The 17,815-nt window shown below is 44.8% G+C and overlaps 1 protein-coding gene across 8 annotated transcripts in view; it reads left to right on the top strand.

Moving 5' to 3' along the window:
• The first annotated feature begins 842 nt into the window (after nt 1-842).
• MRTFB (myocardin related transcription factor B) overlaps nt 843-17,815 on the top strand; it is a 210,150-nt gene continuing 193,177 nt past the window's right edge. For 5 of the 8 annotated variants that reach the window (XM_077906697.1, XM_077906688.1, XM_077906695.1 and 2 more), the window contains exons 1-2: nt 7,223-7,270; nt 16,189-16,253. The gene's annotated coding sequence lies outside the window, so the exon portion shown is untranslated. Of the gene's footprint in view, nt 894-7,222; nt 7,271-8,145; nt 8,285-16,188; nt 16,254-17,815 lie in introns of those variants that run through there. The other 3 variants (XM_077906691.1, XM_077906689.1, XM_077906690.1) reach the window with 2 other exon arrangements.

A 17,815-nucleotide genomic window follows, 5' to 3' on the forward strand; every position in this document is an offset into this window, starting at 1 on the left:
TTTCTGCCCCTCCTGCTCCATAATGCATGTTGGTCTCTTTTCCTCTGACTCCCCATCTTTAGTTCCTTCCTTACAGACCTTCTGAACTTGCACTAGGATCACTAGGAAAGTGGATCCTAGCAGAGAATTTTCATGGCTGGGTCTTCAGAAACTTTTCCATCAGAAAAACCTCATTTACGTTTTTCCTTTATTTTGTTGTCAGAGGTTTGGTCTTTGTTCCCTCCCCTCCCTGTCCTTGTAGAGGTGCGGGGGAATTTTGTTTTTCTATTCTTTCATACCCACTTGGAGTCTTTCATCACAAAACCTCAGGAATGTTTTCTTGAAAACCCAAATTTTGCCCACCGTGATCCAGACTTATGAAAGATAAGGAAGGAAGGCAGGAGTTGCTCACTCTGATGGCATAAGGAATGTTTATTATTGAAACACGAAAGCCTAATTCTTTTAGTTCCCCCTGGGAAGAAAGAATTAAGCCCGTTCCAGGTATTATTTTTGTGTGTGCTATCAATGATTGCAGAAGTCCACAGGCTTATTTGACTGGGATCCAGCCACTCCCATAGCCAGGGGTGGGGGCCACCTTCACAGTGCTTGGGCTGACCACAAATGAACCCAGAGTACTCCAGAGCAGGAGGAACTCAAGTCCAGGAGAAAGGGAGCCTCAGGAGAGCCCTATTTTCTTAGCTGCATCCAGGTAGCCTGGTACTGGCAGCACACACTTCCTGAGGAGCCAGCTGGGTAGCTTCCCGGGGGGTACTAGGGGTGCTAAACCACTGTGGGCACTGAACCATCAACGAGACAATGAAGAACTCATTTCGAGAATTCCAAGAATACTCTCCATTCCTGGATGGAATGCTTAAGAAGTCACTTAGGCTTGGCAGGAAGGGAGGGAGCGTGTGGTAAGTAACATTAATAATGAGAGCTATGGGGCATGCTCAGTAGTGGCAGTAGGTAATAATGAGACAACGACAGTAAAGGGGAACATGATAAATGTGGCTGGAATTTAATTCAGTTCTTATATTTCATTGAGTTCTCACAGTTGTGTGAGGCAGGTACCGTCATTGGTCCCATTTGACATTTAAGTACTGAGACTCAGAAGAGATTAAATATGGCACTTGTGATCCCAGAGCTACAAAGTGGCAGAGGCTGGATTAGAATCCCAAAGTGGCTTTCTGAGAAACACTTTGCTGGCAATCTTCTTGGGAGGGTCTGTCTCATAAGTCCTAGGGCTTTGGTTTTGCTGACCTGTGTATTCAGGTGACCGTGGCTGATGCTGGTGCAGGAGTCTCTCCCCATTTCCACAGTGCTGGTCAGATGGCCCAGAGAAAGGAAGCCGCCAAGACCCCATCCTCTACAAGGCTGCAATCTTATGGAGGAGGTGCATTCAAGCTATTTGTAGGACCACACTCTGGGGAATAATCACAGCGCCTAGGATGGGGTCATCAAAATGCTCATCGGAGGTTTTGGCTGTGTTTGGAGGCAGGGTGGCAGGCATGGAGGGAAGGCATACCAGGCAGAGAGACGAGCATGAGTCCCAAGCCCAGAAATGTGAAATAGCAGTCTGTGGGGTCCTCAGTGGTAGGAACCCTGTCCCACTCAACCATCACATGGTGAACCACTAGCAATGCAAGGGTCTTAGGCTTGCCAGTCCATCAGAATCACTGGGAAGCCCCATGAATATGCAGAGGCCAGGGCCCCACCCCAGACCTATTGAGCCAGAATCTTCAGGACTGCTGCCTGAGCCTTCTTGCTTATCCAGCTGGGGTTGGAGCCATAGCAGAGAAGTGTTTCTTGAGTAAACAGATGAGCACATGACCACACTGTATGTATCAATCAGGACAGACTAGAACATGCTATGACAACCATCGACTCCCAACACGCAGTGGCTTAAAACAATAAAGGTTTGGGTTTTGCTCGCATTGCATGTCCAAGATGGGTTGGCTGGGGGCTCTGCTCAACAGACCTGCAGTCCAGAAATGACAGCTACTCCTTCCACTCACACTCCTTGGCTGGATCTAGTCACATGACCCTACCCAAGTGGACCAGGAAGTTCCACTTTGCACATGCCCAGAAGGTTAGAAGCCAGAAGTCCCAGGTGAATGGCACAGATGACTGTCAGGCTCTAGGAAGCTGGTATCATTAACTCCATTTTCATGTCAAACTCATTTTCAGTGAGACTTCAGGAGCTTACTCAAGGCGAGATAGCAAATATGGAATGGGATTTGAGTTTGTTTTTAATTTTTTTCCTGGCTAAAAGCCTTTTTTTTTTTTTTTTTTGGTAACAAGGGTGGATGATGCATGGTGTTAAACATAGTGGTTAAAAGCCTGGGATCTGGATTGCCTCCAGAACTTGAGCTCTGTCACTTACCAGAGGTGGGAGCTGGGCAAGTGACAGAACTACTTTGCACCCATTAGAGAGGGAGAACCAAAGGATGGTAAGGGCAAAGGAAGGATATGTTTTCTGGAATAAACTGTTTGGAATCAGGTCATTCTTACCTGAGTGGGATTGATATTGTGCAGGGGTGAGAGGGATAGATGTAAAAAGTTGGTCAGGATTTTGGGCAGCTCCTGACATAGCCAGGGAAGAGGTATCTCCATTCTCCATAAGCTGCTTCTCTCCTCCTTGCACCAGCATGAATGTTTGGCTGCAAGGACCAGAGAAGCCAACTCAAGTTGATTTAACCACATGCTTTAGCTCAGGGAAGGGGGACATCCAGGGCCTTATAGGTCTGGGGTCAGCACAGCAGCTTGGTGATGTAGCCAACGACCCAGACCTTTGGTTTCTCTGTTTCTCTGCCAGTTAGACCCTATCTTATCCCACAGCTGTGGGAAAAGTCATTAGTGGCAATGAAGTTTCCACAGAAGGCAGGGAGAGCGAGCTGGCTTCCTGGTTCTCTCTCTTACAGCAGAGAAAGTTCCCCTCGCCACTGCCCTAGTGAGTCTATCTCCAAGTCTCTTAGGCCCCACTTGGCTTTGGCCTGTGAGGGGTCAGTGATCTTGCGGGGAATGCTAGCTGGTTTGAGCAGAGAGGGGAATGTAATAAAGGATGTTAGGTATCCCACAGAATCATTGTGAGGGCTGGAGAAAAGAGATCGGGACTAAGCTTCTAGGAAATATGCCCCAAACCACACTGCAGGCCTGGCCCCAAGAGCTAACCACCACCCTGCCTGAGCTTGCTGTCACTGCAACCACTACTGCCGTCAGCACTGGTGCAGTTTCTCCATGGGGAGTTTCTACCCCCGCCATCCCCCATACTGGCTGCTCTGGCCACCAGTCACTCTGACACAACTGAGGCTCATGACCGGATTCAGTCTTGTGTGATGCATCTGGCCGGCAGAGCCTATGTCATATCCCTTGTTCTTGTTGCAAGGGAGGCAGATGTGCATCCTGCCTTCTACACTGTGGTGCCAGGACTTCTAATGTGCTACTTCCTCAAATACAGATTGGCTAGCGATATGACAGCTGTGTCACTACAGCCTGCCCATCCGTGACCAAGCACTGGTGGGGCAGAGGTGGTAGGGTTCCATGATGAGCTTGGATTGCCAACGGGGCAGGATATGTATGTGGGGACCAATGTCATGGCTCACCATACTCTTCCACCTCCAGTCGAATTTCCTACTCTCCACTGTCCCCACATGCTCATGGTATGTACAGGTGTGGGATGCCTCTTAAAGGCCCCAGTACACCCTGCCTTCCCAGCCACCAAAACTTATCCACTCCTTGCTGATCCATACTCTCTCTCCCTATCTCTGGAATTATCTCCCCTTGCTTCCTTGCCTAGTTCACTTTGCTGCATTCTTTAAAACTTGGTTCAAGCAAGTTCTTTCCTACCCTTCCATCCATCCTGCCTTTTTTCCCCCTTTTGATTATTTGCTCTTCTTCTTCATTCTATTTATCATATAGTATTTCAATACCCCTTGGTTGAATTATTGGTCTTCCTCTAGGCCATCCATGTGATGCCGGACTGTGCCTGTCCGGCAGACTGCTACTGATGTAGTAACTGGCACTTAGGCACTTAATATGTTTTTATTGAATGAAAGAGCACTAGACAAATTGCATTATAAAATTTCTCCTAGATCAAAAGGCATTAATAGTGCTTTTTGGAAGGGATACCTCAGAGGTGTGCATATTAGAATCATCCTAGGACCTTTTGTTTGCTTCTGTGCTGTCCAAATGGTAATGCCCTTTATGGATGCTGCTGTGTTCACCCCTTCACCAATGAGACTTACTTCCATAGCAAGACATTGCCATTCATGGGAATGCATCGCATGTCTTGTGTCAGTGTAGAAATCTTACTTTGTTTGGGGTACAATGGCCTGAGTGTGTGGCAGCTTCATTTCCTGTAAAAAACCTTTTACCCAGTTGTGATGTCACTGTGGTTATATTAAATCTCCAACCTCACCGAAATTTTAAGAAGTTTCAGATTAAATTTTTTTTTCTTCTTGCTTTTGCCAACAACTTAAAAATATTTGGGTAGCTTTTCCTTTATAAGGGGAGCCTTTTATAACTCTGGCTCCCAGCCTCCCAGGAAACAGGGATGAGAGACTGCAGCAGAGCGTCAGGAGGTCAGGAGCGTCTGGTCTCTCTCCCCAATCAAGGGCTGGGGGGAGGGGTTGTGGGGGTCATTTTGCCCATTAAAGAGAATTTATTGTTTGCTAGAAACTAATTTTATTTCCATGCCTGAGCAGATAAGGTCATATTCTCCAACTTGATTGGGAATGTGTATTGGGAGATAGGAAAGAGTAAAACATCACCGGCATCGCCCCCGTGGTAATAATGGCTGTAATTTACTGAGAGCTTAATCAGTGCAAGGCACTTTTCCACATGCTTCATGTATATGAACTTGGCTAATCCTCCCAGCATCCTCTTTCTATCCTTATTTTAGATGAGAATACTGAAGCACAGTCCACCCATAGGAGAACATATGGTATCTTATACAGGAGCCCTGATCTCAGGGGATTTCCTGGTTTTCAGTTTCATGAAGACACAGGCATTTGGGCCAGTGAAGAACCTTTTTAGTGACGGAAGCCAAAGTCTGTTGTTCTGGGGACAGACCAATCTGGAGTGCAACCCCAGCCCTCCCACTTACCGACTGTGTGCCCTCGGGCAATTTCACTTCTCTCTTAGCCCCTTGACTTCTTTATCTGAAACGGGGGACAACCATGCCTCCCACAAGGGGTTTTCGGGAGGACTAAGTGAATTAATAAATGGATAGTACCTGGAGCGGTGCTTGGCACCTGGTAGCTGCCCACCAGATATGGTTTCCCCTTCCTCTCTGACTTTCTCCATCAGGTGGTTTGGGTAGTTTTGGCACATGGAGGGACACCCATAACCTCTGGTCTTTTTTTTTTTTTTTTAACCTCTGGTCTATAGAGAATGGCCCTGTTTCTGGAGAGTGGACAGGCCCATGTTTGCTGATGTTGACGTGACTGGCAGGTGGAGGAGAAGTTAAAACCTCTAAGGCTCTTGATTTTTTAAAAAATATTTTATTTATTTATTCATGAGAGACAGAGAGAGAGTGAGAGAGAGGCAGAGACACAGGCAGAGGGAGAAGCAGGTTCCATGCAGGGAGCCCGACGCAGTACTCGATCCCAGGACTCCAGGATCATGCCCTGGGCTGAAGGCAGGCGCTAAACCGCTGAGCCACCCAGGGATCCCCTAAGGCTCTTGATTTTATAGCAGCTTGCTGGCCCAGATGAACTAGCTCATGCTCACTCATGGGACTTTGGTGCCAGGCAGTACTGGGCTCTGGACTCAGGATCAGGTTCATATCCTGTCTCACGATGGGAGCTCAGGCCAATTTTTCCATCTTCCCCAGTCTCCATTGTCCTATGAAGAATATTTCCCATGAAGAATTAACTTGGAAGAATATTGGTAGCAACCGTGAAAGGCCCTCAATAAATGCTAGCCCCTTTGCTTTAGAAACAATTAGATAGGGGCACCTGGGTGGCTCCCATGGTTAAGTGCCCAACTCTTGATTCTGGCTCAGGTCATGACCTTAGGGTTCTGGGATTTAGCCCCAGGTAGCACTTCATGCCCAATGGGGAGCCTGCTTGAGGCTTTGCTCTCACCTCTGCCCCTCCTCCTGCACTCTCCCTCTCTGTTAAGTAAATCGAATTTTTAAAAGAAACTATTATCTAATGTTAAGAGTTTACTCCTGGAAAGAAGACACACCTTTCTCTGCATCCCCTAACATCACGTGTATTCTAGTCCTACGTCCTGTGTCCAAGAAACTATCTAATGTTAAGAGTTTACTCCTGGAAAGAAGACACACCTTTCTCTGCATCCCCTAACATCATGTGTATTCTAGTACTACGTCCTGTGTCCTATTCTACTGTGCTCCCTACAATCAAAATGCCACCAGTCCAGAGAGGAGACAACGGAATATAAGAATACAGTCGCATAGTTTGCAGGACTCTCTACGCAGTCTGGCACAGGAAGGCCTTCCTTAGAGAGCTCATGCAATATGGGAGAAGCATTTTCTGGACAGCAGCTCGGTAAAACCGTAAGGGATGCTAGCAGCTGGCCTCCTAGGGAGCGCCTGCCTCCTCTCACCTTGGGGAATCTTGGGAGGAAAGGAAAGACTCAGCACGCTCAGCCCAAGGAGGGCCAAGGCCAGAGCCCGGGGTTGTCATGGAGGCCAAAAAAAAAAAGGGGGGGGGGGTTGGCTTGGGCGTCTGACAACCCCGGATGCCCATGCCCAGCAGTGTGACCTGGAGCTACCGAGCGTAGCCGAGCCTCCGTTTTCTGCCCTCTGGAGCGAGGAGGATGGTAACAGCCAGTTCGTGGGGCTGCGGTGAGGACCCTCGGGGAGCCGCAGCAGTCCTCCGCGCCCAGGAAGCACCCCCAGCCGGGCTGCCGGGGCTGCTGCGGTCGGTGCGCTCCGGGCCGCTCGCTGCAAGGGCTCGCGGGTCCGGGGCCCCGGCAGGCGCATGCGCACGCGCGCCCGGCCGGCCAGGTGAGGGGAGTCGGCCGCCGCGCACCTGGCTTTTAACCCTTCGCGGCCACGGACGTGGGCGGAATGGCTGCAGAAACCGGGACGCCGGGTCGCGGGCGGGGCTCGGCCTGAGCCCGCGGCGGGGAGGGGGCGCCGCTCCGGGGTCGGCGCGGCGCGCGCGGGTTCCAGGCCGGGGTCTGCGCTGGCGGCGCGGCGGCGCGGGGAGGGCGGGGGGAGCGCGGAGGGGAGCGCGGAGGGGAGCGAAGTCTCGCGAGATCGCGCGCGGCGGCGGCGGCGGCGGCGGCGGCGGCAGCGGCGGCGGCGGCGGCGGCCCGGGAGGTGAGCTGCGGCCGGCGGCGGCGGGCGTTGGGGGCTGAGAGCGGCGGAGGCCGAGGGCCGGGCGGGGGAGCGGGCTCGGCGGGCGGCCCGCGTCCGGGGAGGCCGCCGCGGAGCCGCTCGGTGCAAGCCGTCCCGGGACCCGCGCGGGCGGCGGGCGGCGGGCGGCGGGCGGGGCGGGGCGGGGCGGCCGGGCTGGGGCCGCGGGGTCGCCCGGGTCAGTCCCCTGGGCAGCGGGTGCGACCCCGGGTGCCCGCGCTCGCTTCCCTCGGGGGGCGGGGTTGGCGCCCTACGCGGCGCCGCTGGCCGGGGCAACACGACCTCCGGAGCCTCCGCGGTCCGCCGGGCGCGTAACTTGCGCGGCTCCCGGGCTGCACGGAGCCCCGCTGCGGGGAAGCGCGGGGCGGGGGCTTGGGGCTTGGGGCTTGGAGCGCGGGCACTGCGACCCCGGCGCCCACGCCCGGTCCCAGCCTCCAGCCTCCAGCCTCCAGCCTCCTCCCCGCCCCCACTCGCAGGGCTCCGGGCTCAGGGCTCGGGTGACTTCCATTCCTGGAGCCCCAGCTGGGCTGCAGGAGGTGTGCACGAGCCCCCCTGGGATTGGGTGCAGCGTGCCCTAGGAGTTCCCGGGGGAAGGCGTTTGCCTTGTTGTTGTTGTTGTTATGTTCCAAGAAGGGTCGCTGCTGACCTCCACACGGTCAAAAACTCTTGTTTGGCCCTGCATGGGACCAGAAGCCGACTTGGAGCAGCAGAGCAGCAGAGGGTGTCCACGGTGGGGGGGAGGGGGTTGTCAGGCCGATTGCAAGTGGGATGTTGGAGCCCCAGGGCCCTCTCCTTAAGCAAAGGAAACTTTTTTTTTTTTTTTTTTTAAAGTTTGGTTTTTCGTTAGGCACACGATTCCGACTCTCTGGAAGCAGCGGTTCTCAACGTTGTCAGAACCAAGGCCCCTCCCCTTGGCTGCAGACTTCTTGTAAAGCCCACTTTACAGCCCTGAAATATGAAACTCCTCCACAGTGCAACGTATGTACGCGCGTAATTGAAAAATCAGTGTGATGCTCCAGTTTAACTGGTAGGGAGAGATAAAGGAACAATCTACCGACAGGCGCGGCCACGCGCGTACGTGTGCCAGAAGAGAGCGTGCACCGGCCGCTTGCACCTGCTTCCTAACTTGCTTCCTAGCTTGCACCTGCTTCCTAACGAAGACGTGTGTAGATGGAAGAGTAGTAAAGCTGTCAGTGATTTCAAACAAGAAAGGGAAAGAGCAGGGATATATATATATATATATATATATATACACATACATACACATACACACCCTGGCATTGAGGGGGAAGGAAGGAGGAGGGGGTTGACACCTGAGTGTTAGGGTAACCCATTTATGATAAGAAAGACAGAAGCAGCTTAGAGTGAAATAAGGACAACAGGCCAAGATAAATTACAGACTCGGTCAACCCATAAATAATAATGTCAGTATAATGCCTCCACGGGGGCAGTATTTTCTGTCTACGTTGTATGGCACCTTTTGTGTTGCACACTTTGAAGTGCTGCTGCTCTGAGGCACAGTGCTGGATTCCTACCACTTATCATTGATAACGGGTAAAAGATGGAGATTTTTGGATCATTGTGGATGTCCCCTTAGTTCGAGGCATGCTCGGTATTACGATGTTGAGTTGACCATGTGTAATGTGAGGAAACGGCGACTAATTTCAGACATATTCTATCCCAACGTGTCTCGCATTAGCTACCTTCTCCTAAATTACTGGAGTTTTCCCCATAATCCCTTATACAGACTTTTCAGTTTTATGTTCTAAAGGAATGCCAGTTTATAGTGATTAATCTGGCTGGACATTGAAAAGATTCTCAAGATGAGGATGGATCCTCACTATGTGGTCTATTCCATAGGTTGTATGAAGTTCAGCATCCTGGCCCCCAAACACTAAATGCCAGTGTTTCCCATAGTTACTTTTATATCTAAGCATATATCTTAGGGGACAGTACCAGCCCCCCTGAGGTCTACTCTAAACAGCGATCCACTGTCTACCCAGTTATAACAGGAAAGGGTATAGAATTTAACAATTTTTGTTGGGGAAAAAAAATTTTCCCCCTTTTCTTTTTTCTTTTTTTCCCCCTTTTCTTTCTGAAGTAACTGACACACCAGAAAGGCTCTTGGCTCCTGACACTCTGTTTGATGATTCTAGAATCTCAGATGGGAGATGAGGTTAGTCCCTATGACCCTTTGTCTGAAAAATTTGCTTCATTGAGGTTCTTGTTAGAAATGCTGAACTAAACACTTAGTGAGGAGTATGAGGTTAGAATGGACTGGGGAAGTGATGGTGATAATGTGTAGAATAACTTAAAAAGGTCTCGGTTAAAGTAAAATACAAATTAGTGTAACCACTTATTAAGTAACCTTTTTTTTCTTGCTAGTATCCATATTAGAGAATTTAGAAAATGTAGGTGTGTACAAAGGTGAAAATTAAAATATCCTGTAATCACATTGGCCCTCATTCCTCCTAATGTGGTTTGTTAGAAATTGTCTTTTTCTTTGAAACTCTTTATCTTGGTGCCAGGAAGAAAATGCTGAGTCAAAAAGTTCAAGTCAGACAAATACATAGCTATAGATTAATGTTGCACATTCCTTCAACTCTTGTTAAATCTGCAAAGCAAACTTACTTTTTTTTGTTGAATGGATGAGATGCTGTGAGATGTTTATTATTCATTGCTCCTTACTTTTGAAAGGTGCTATGGAAACAAACAAAGACTCTTGTCAAAATAGAACTATAACATGTTAAATTGACCAGGAGATAGATAAATTGAATACTTTTGGATTGGAGAATTATCCAGATTGAGAGTAATTAACTTTTATTACTTTGAGCAAACAGTATCATATTGCAGGGTAAAAAGAGGTCACTCTTTTTTTTCTTTACTACTTTTTTTAATCACTACTTTAAAATATATGTACATATGTATATCTGCAAAAATTAAACAAATTATATGAATTGCAGAGATGCTAAAACTTCAAGTTTTTGGGTGTGGACATATTGGTAAATGGAAAAATCCATGCCTTTATGGAGGAAAAGGAATAACTTACTATGTACATAGCTTTGAGCTTTATAATCAAGTTATTTCATTACTTTTTAAGATACATATCTAAAATGGAATGCTATCTTAAAATTGGCATGTCATGTTTTAATTGGCAACTTTTCATAACAGTACATAAAATAATAGTGTGTATGAGAATTGATGGTGTCTTATATTCAGTGAAGTAGGGAATATATAGAAATATCAGCACATTGATTAATATTTAACACAAAAAAATTTATCCCAAGTGTGATTTGCAAAATAAAGACACACACATTTTTAGATACTTTCACCTAGGCTAGAATTCTTTACTTAGAAGATTCCTATAAAAAAGTACCCCCCCCCCATGTAAAGCAAATGAAACATCAATTTATTGTTTATAAAAAGAACAATCTTGGGATCCCTGGGTGGCGCAGCCGTTTGGCGCCTGCCTTTGGCCCAGGGCGCGATCCTGGAGACCGAGGATCGAATCCCACATCAGGCTCCCGGTGCATGGAGCCTGCTTCTCCCTCTGCCTATGTCTTTGCCCCTCTCTCTCTCTCTCTCTCTCTCTCTCTCTGACTATCATAAAAAAAAAAAAAAAAAAGAACAATCTTTTAGAAGATGTTTAGAAAGTGCTTGGTGCTTTTTCATGGAGAGCAGGTGGTGTGGCCAGTGGATTTGAGGTAAAGTTCATCAGAGTATAACCTGACCGATGTAAGAATATAGGCTTTGTGTGTGTGTGTGTTTATTTTGAAATGCTTGTAACTCCACTCATAATTGAAAATTTTCTCAAATGAGACATACCTAAATTGGATTTCAACAGTTTGTAGTTGTTACTGTTGTCTTAAAAGACAGGTTTTTGAGGGGCATCTGCCTGGCTCAGTTGGTAAGAGCATGTGACTCTTGATCTTGGGGTCATGAGTTTAGGCCCCACATTGGGTGTGGAGGTTACTTGAAATCTTTAACAAAAAAAGAAATATTTTTGAAAATATATTCACTACATGTTAAGTACAGCTTTTTTTTTTTTTTTAAAGATTTTATTTGAGAGAGAGCACGTGCATGTTCACACCTGGAGTGGGGAGGGAAGGAGGGAGATAGAGACTCTCAAGCTGACTCCATGCTGAACATGGAGCCCAATGTGAGGTTCGATCCCAGCACCTTGAGATCATGACCTGAGCCAAAATCAAAGTTGGTGGCTGAACTGACTTAGCCACCCAGGCACCCTAAGTACAGCTTTTATATGGGATATTACATGGGATCTCTTAGCCAGAAAACCTGTGTAAGGACTTTTTCCGTCTGATATTGAGGACAGTTTCCGTAGGAAACAGCCACATGAAGACAGTTTGCATACCTTCTTCTGCCAGGTGGACCACAGCTTTTCTTCTCAAAGTGTGGTTCCCTCAAACCAGCAGCACATCAGAAGCATCCTGAAGCTTGTTTGAAATGCATACTCTGGGGCCCACCCCACACCTACTAAGCTAGGATCTTCATTTTCACAAAATCCTGCTCCAGGTGATGCATATGAATGTGTGGGAAGCTCAGACTTGACTGTGCGTTGCAGGGATTGCTACCTCCATTATTTCCAGAGTTTCTGGTTCAGAAGTCTGGGCTGGAACCTGAGAATTTGCATTTTCACCAGGTTCTTAGGTGATACTGATGCTATTGGTTTAGGGGCCATACAATGAGAATCATTAGATTGAAACATCCTCTCATTGCCCTTTCTTGCCTCTCTGTAATCCTCACCCCTTTTAATAGCTCTTTTTATAGATTATTATAATCATAGGCTTCAGATTGGTTCAAGAAAAAGATTACATTGTCTTTTATCATTTTTAGTGGTGGCCATGCTAAAAGTGCTTGTTACGTACCTGAGTGGCCCAGTTGGTTAAGCAACCAAGTCTTGATTTTGGCTCAGATCATGATCTCAGGGTCGTGGGATTGAGCCCTGTAATGGGCTCCTCACTCAGTGGGGAGTCTACTTGGGATTCTTTTCTCCCTCTTCCTCTGCACCTCCCCCCAGTCGTGTGCATGTGCACATGCATGCTCTCTCTCTCAAATAAACATCTTTTTAAAAAAATAATAAATTGCTTGTCAATATCTAATTTCAGAGAAAATTCTCTTTTAATGCTCATTGGATTTTGACTCTGGCTTATGAGTAGTTCTTTCTGTGAGTTACACTTTTAACACTTTAAGATTACTTTTGTATAGGTAAAATATTCAAGTGATTCAAAAATTAAAACAACTTATTTTGAGGAGTCTAATTTCCAGCTCTTGTGGTCTAACCTGTCCCCTCTCCCCAATAAATAACCTCTCTTTAAAAAAGATTTTATTTAGTTATTTATGAGAGAGAGAGAGAGAGAGGGAGAGGCACAGGTAGAGGGAGAAGCAGGCTCCCTGCTAGGAACCCGATGTGGGACTTGATCCTGGGACTCCAAGATCAAGTCCTGAGCCCAAGGCAGACGCTCAACTGCTGGGCCACCCAGGTATCCCAATAAATAACCTCTTTATTTGTTGGATGTTCCTTTGTGTAGACATTAGCCAATACCAGTAAATTATATATACTTTCTTCTTTGTATATAAAATATAGCATACCATGTAAATTATTCTGCCCCTTGCTTTTGCTTAGTTAATATACCTTTGCGATCTTTCCATATTAGTGTATAGAAAAGACTGTACACTAATATGGACTAGTTAACAGCTTCAGAATATTACCCTGTATGCCTGTTCCCTAACTTAATGAACTAGCCCTCACTGATGCATATTTCAATGTTTTCCAGTCTCTTAACAATCACAATGTCATTGTGAATAAACCTGTATATATCTCATTCCACATATGTGAGGTGTGTCTGGGATATCTTTCTGGAAGTAGGATTCGTGGGTCATTGAGCAGTGCATTTATAATTTTGATAAATTCTGCCCTTCTTCAGGGTTGTACCATTTCGAACTCCTGCAGGTAATGCATCAGGGTACCTGTTTCTCTGTAGCCTCTCCAACAGTGTTTCGCAACATTCAGATATGTATTATTCTGATATGTGAAAAATAACAGTGTAGTTTTAATGTGTATTATTTTGATATGAATGAGGCTGAGCATCTTTTTTATATGTTTAAAGGTGATTTCTATTTCTTTTTCTGTGAAATGTCTGTTCATACCTTTTGTAATTTCCTTTTGGATTGTTTTTTTCTAACCAATTTCTAGGAATGTATAAATTAGATTAACCGTTTACGATGTGAGCTGCAATTCCCCCAGTTTTTTTTTTTTTTAAATTTACCATCATGTATTTTGGCATAGAAAGCTTAACTGATTTTTCTTTAAATTTTAGGTAGTTGGGGCACCTGGGTGTCTCAGTGGTCGAGTGTTTGCCTTTGGCTCAGGCCTTGATCTTGGGGTCCTGGGATCGAGTTCCGCATCGGGCTCCCTGCATGGAGCCTGCTTCTTCCTCTGTCTGTCTGTCTGTCTCTCTCTCTGTGTCTCTCATGAATAAATAAATTTATAAAAAAAATTTAGGTAGGGATCCCTGGGTGGCGCAGCGGTTTGACGCCTGCCTTTGGCCCGGAGCGCGATCCTGGAGACCCGGGATCGAATCCCGCGTCGGGTTCCCGGTGCATGGAGCCTGCTTCTCTCTCTGCCTCCCTCTCTCTCTCTCTCTCTCTCTGTGATTATCATAAATAAATAAAAATTAAAAAAAAAATTTAGGTAGTTAATATTTTATGGTGTCTGGATTTTGAGTCACAGAAAGGACTCCAAGAATTTGAAATTTGTTCATGTGTTCCTCTAATACTTTTATGGTTTCATTTTTACACTTAAATCTTTGATATATTTGGGATTTATTCTGATGTTCAGAGCTGATATATAGATTCAACTTCATCTTTTTCCATGTAGCTACCAGTTACCTTTACCATTTGTTTCAGAATACAGTACACCTTCATTGTATTCTGAACTTCCAGGTATACTGGGGCACATCTCTGGACTTCCTATTCTATTTCATTGGTCTTTCTACTCATACACCAGTACACGGTATTGGTTTTATAAAATGTTTTCGTTTCCCCTATTGCCCTTCATTTTCCTGGCAGTTCTTCCTTGTTTATTTTTCCATGTGAACTTATCATTTTGTCTAGTTCCAGAAAAGAAAACACTTAAAAAATTGAGATGATATTAAAATTATAAACTCATTTTACAGAGAGAATTGATGTCTTTCTGATATTTTCCTATCCAAGAACATTTGTATTTTTTCATTGGTTTGATTTGATTTGACTCTTGAGTCCTTCTGGAGCATTTTAGAGTTGTCTCATATAGGTTTTGCCAGTTTTTTTGTTAGATTTATTGTACCTATTTTCTCTTTTTTGTTGCTTTTGTGAGATTTTCCCTTTATCTTCTCTAAGTGGTTTTGACTGTGTGGATGAAGGCTGTTTTTCTGTATAATAGTTTTTGAGTAGTTTTTAAGAGACTTTAAATTTTGCAAAATCCCTTACACATTTTTGCCTAAGAGAAAGAAAGCTTTGGGAGTCCTACTTGTGTCCGTGTTTATTAGTTCTGTGGGCTTCAGGAGATCCATTTGACTTCTCTGAGCCTCAGTTCCCTAACCCGTGAAAGGAACAATTCAGTCCATATCAGAATGTTGGAGGAATTAAACAAGGACAATATGAAACTCATCACTTAGTGCTGCTTCCACCACCAGCGTCACCAGTGCTAACGTGGGTTGAGGCTGTTGGTTTTTTTTCTTTTTCCTTCTCTTAACCCCTGTCACCTTTGAAAGAGGAAAAAGAAACGATGAAGAAAAACAGATACTAGAATTGAAGTTAAAAGTAGGCTGTGATTCCATTTGAGCAGAATAACCAGTATGCTTTAGATCAGGGGACAAACTCAGTAGGGCACTGAGGCCTCCCTGTTCTTAGGCCTCACTCCTTACTGCTCTGTCAGATGCATCCTGACAAGACTGCTTAGCATTCCCTGAAGGCCCTGTGTTTCCTACAATGCTGTCCCTTCCACCCAGAATGTTTGGCTATCTCATTCTGCTGGTTGGGATACGTACTGCCCCGCACCCACTGAGGAATAGTATCTGTCTCCTTGTGCAGCTCGTCTGCCCAGCATTGTGGGCCTTGATAGACTGGAAACAGGATAGAAACCGTATCTGTCCATCCATCAAAAATGTCCAGCAAAATACCTGGGAAAGACTAGACACTCAGGTATTTGTTAATTAAGGGAATGAATAATTGAGTTTGGTTTTTCTTTAGCCTTATGCTACATATCTGGATAACTCCTATCTCATCCAGTATACTGTAAGCCCCTTGAGGACAAGGATTATGTCCTTTCTCAATAACAATAATGCTAACAATAATGGTGATGGTGAGAGACAAACAGACTTACTATGTAAGAGCATGTATTAATAAAAATAAAAATGAATGTTTGTTATGTTCCAGAGAAACTCCCTAGGGAAACTGTTTTACAGTCCCTGATGTGGATTAGTTCATACAGTCCTCAGCAATCCTACGAATTGGGTACTGTTATTATACATATGGGGAAACTAAGGCACGCCAAGGTGGAGGTACTTATTCAAGACCACACAAGCTAGGAAGTGCTAGAGCTGAAATTCCAACGCAGCTGTTCTAACAGCCCAACTCTTAACGTGTTACAGTGCTCTAGGCCTGTTTGTTGAATGCGTCATTTACAGATTCTTGAACAATTTAGGAAAAGTTGTTACCCTTGCAACTTCCCAATTTCCTGCCCAGCCATCCCTTTTTAGTAACTTCTGTTTTTTCCAATTTATCTTGGACTTCATGCTCTCTGGGAGGCTTTCTCTGACCACCCCCGCCTGGCATATAGTAGGTATTCAGAAAAAAGTAATTGTTGCTTTTCTCCCCTCCAGGTTCACAGTACAGGTGCTAAGAAAGAGAATGTAAGACAGGAAGATAATTAAATATTTTTACTGAGGTAAGTTTTTTATGATTTATTATTTTTTTAAAGAAACCTCTTGCCATCCCCTACCATTATTAAAATTCTTCTCCACGGCCTGCTTTCTTAAGATGCAAGAGGGAGATTGTTCTAGGAGTACTTTATGTTCACAGAACCTGGGGTTTTTAAGGTAGATACCAAGAACATAGGTTGTTTGAACAAGGTTATTTGGCCTTCTTTACTTGTTTGAATCTAATCTTTAAATTCTCATTAGTTCATTGTCTTAAAGTATAAGACTGAAAAGGAGATCCAGCAGGTGGAGACCCATAAGCTGCTTGGTGGCTATATATACTCACAACATTCAGTGAAAAGTTTGTTTTTAAAATAGGAAACTGAAGGGATTTGAAGGCACTTTGGTGAGATAGTAATACTTCTATATTTTCTTATTATAACAGAAAAAACTTCCATCAGTATGAAACAACTCATGACAGAAGTAGATACCTAACTGTCACACAGAAATGACTGCTGTTAATATTTTGGTGAATATACTTTGAGAAATATATCTATGGATATAGAAGTACTCATATACAGATCATTAAATAAGTTGGTTTACCCTACATATGGTAGTGTGATGCAACAGTGTATCTTATGTATCTCTACACATGAATTGTAAGAGGCATGATCATTTTACTGACTGTGGTATATTTCATTGTTGGAGGACCATAGTTTATTTAATTGTTCATTTGATGACCATTTAGACTGTTTCTAGTGGGTAATGGTGTATTGGTTAATCCTGTATTCACACCATTGTATACTTGTTCATTTATCTTCCTGGAAGTATGACTGCAGAGTCAAAGATGATGCACATTTTAAACATTGGTGCATATGACTAAACTGCCCTCTGTAAAGACTACCAATTTATCACCACCACCATCCCAAAAGTCAGTGAGAGTCCTATTTTCCATATCCCTGCCCGCACAGAGTTTTGTTAATCTTTTTTATCTTTGCCCATCCAATAGGAGAAAAAAAAGTGGTATCTATGAGATAGCAAGGTTTTTGACTGAAATAAGCCTTTATGTTTTCAAAGACCCCTTTCATTTGATATTCTTACTTACATGAAGAGTTACCTTACTGAGAACATAACCTGTGATTCTCAAGTATGAGACATTCTCTTGGACTTTATTATGATGAAAATGTTGAAATATGTTGAGTTTCTTTGTTTTTAGTTCGGTTGCCCTGATTACCTCATTATAAATATTTTTAAATTATTGGCAACTAACTAATTGTTTTGGATACCAAAGTTTTCCTCTGTAGGGAGCATGCTTTTGTTTTTTATTCATTTAGAGTGGAGCTTGAAGAAGCTTTAAAAACTAACTTGTTAACATCTTTCGAACATGGATCCCAATTGCAGACTAGCTAGAGAATGGGATTCACAAACTCTGGTGACAATAGAATACTTACTGAGTTTGTCAATTACCTGAATATGTATTTAAATGTAAACCTGTGAATATTGTTGTTGAATCCCATCTGTCCAGAGTATTTTACCAGTTTGTGGTATGAATGTGAACTCTAATTTTATGTTTGTTTTGGATTTTATTTCA

This window comes from Canis aureus, chromosome 8 (genome assembly GCF_053574225.1).
Source record: "Canis aureus isolate CA01 chromosome 8, VMU_Caureus_v.1.0, whole genome shotgun sequence".
In the NCBI taxonomy this organism is placed as follows: domain Eukaryota; kingdom Metazoa; phylum Chordata; class Mammalia; order Carnivora; family Canidae; genus Canis; species Canis aureus.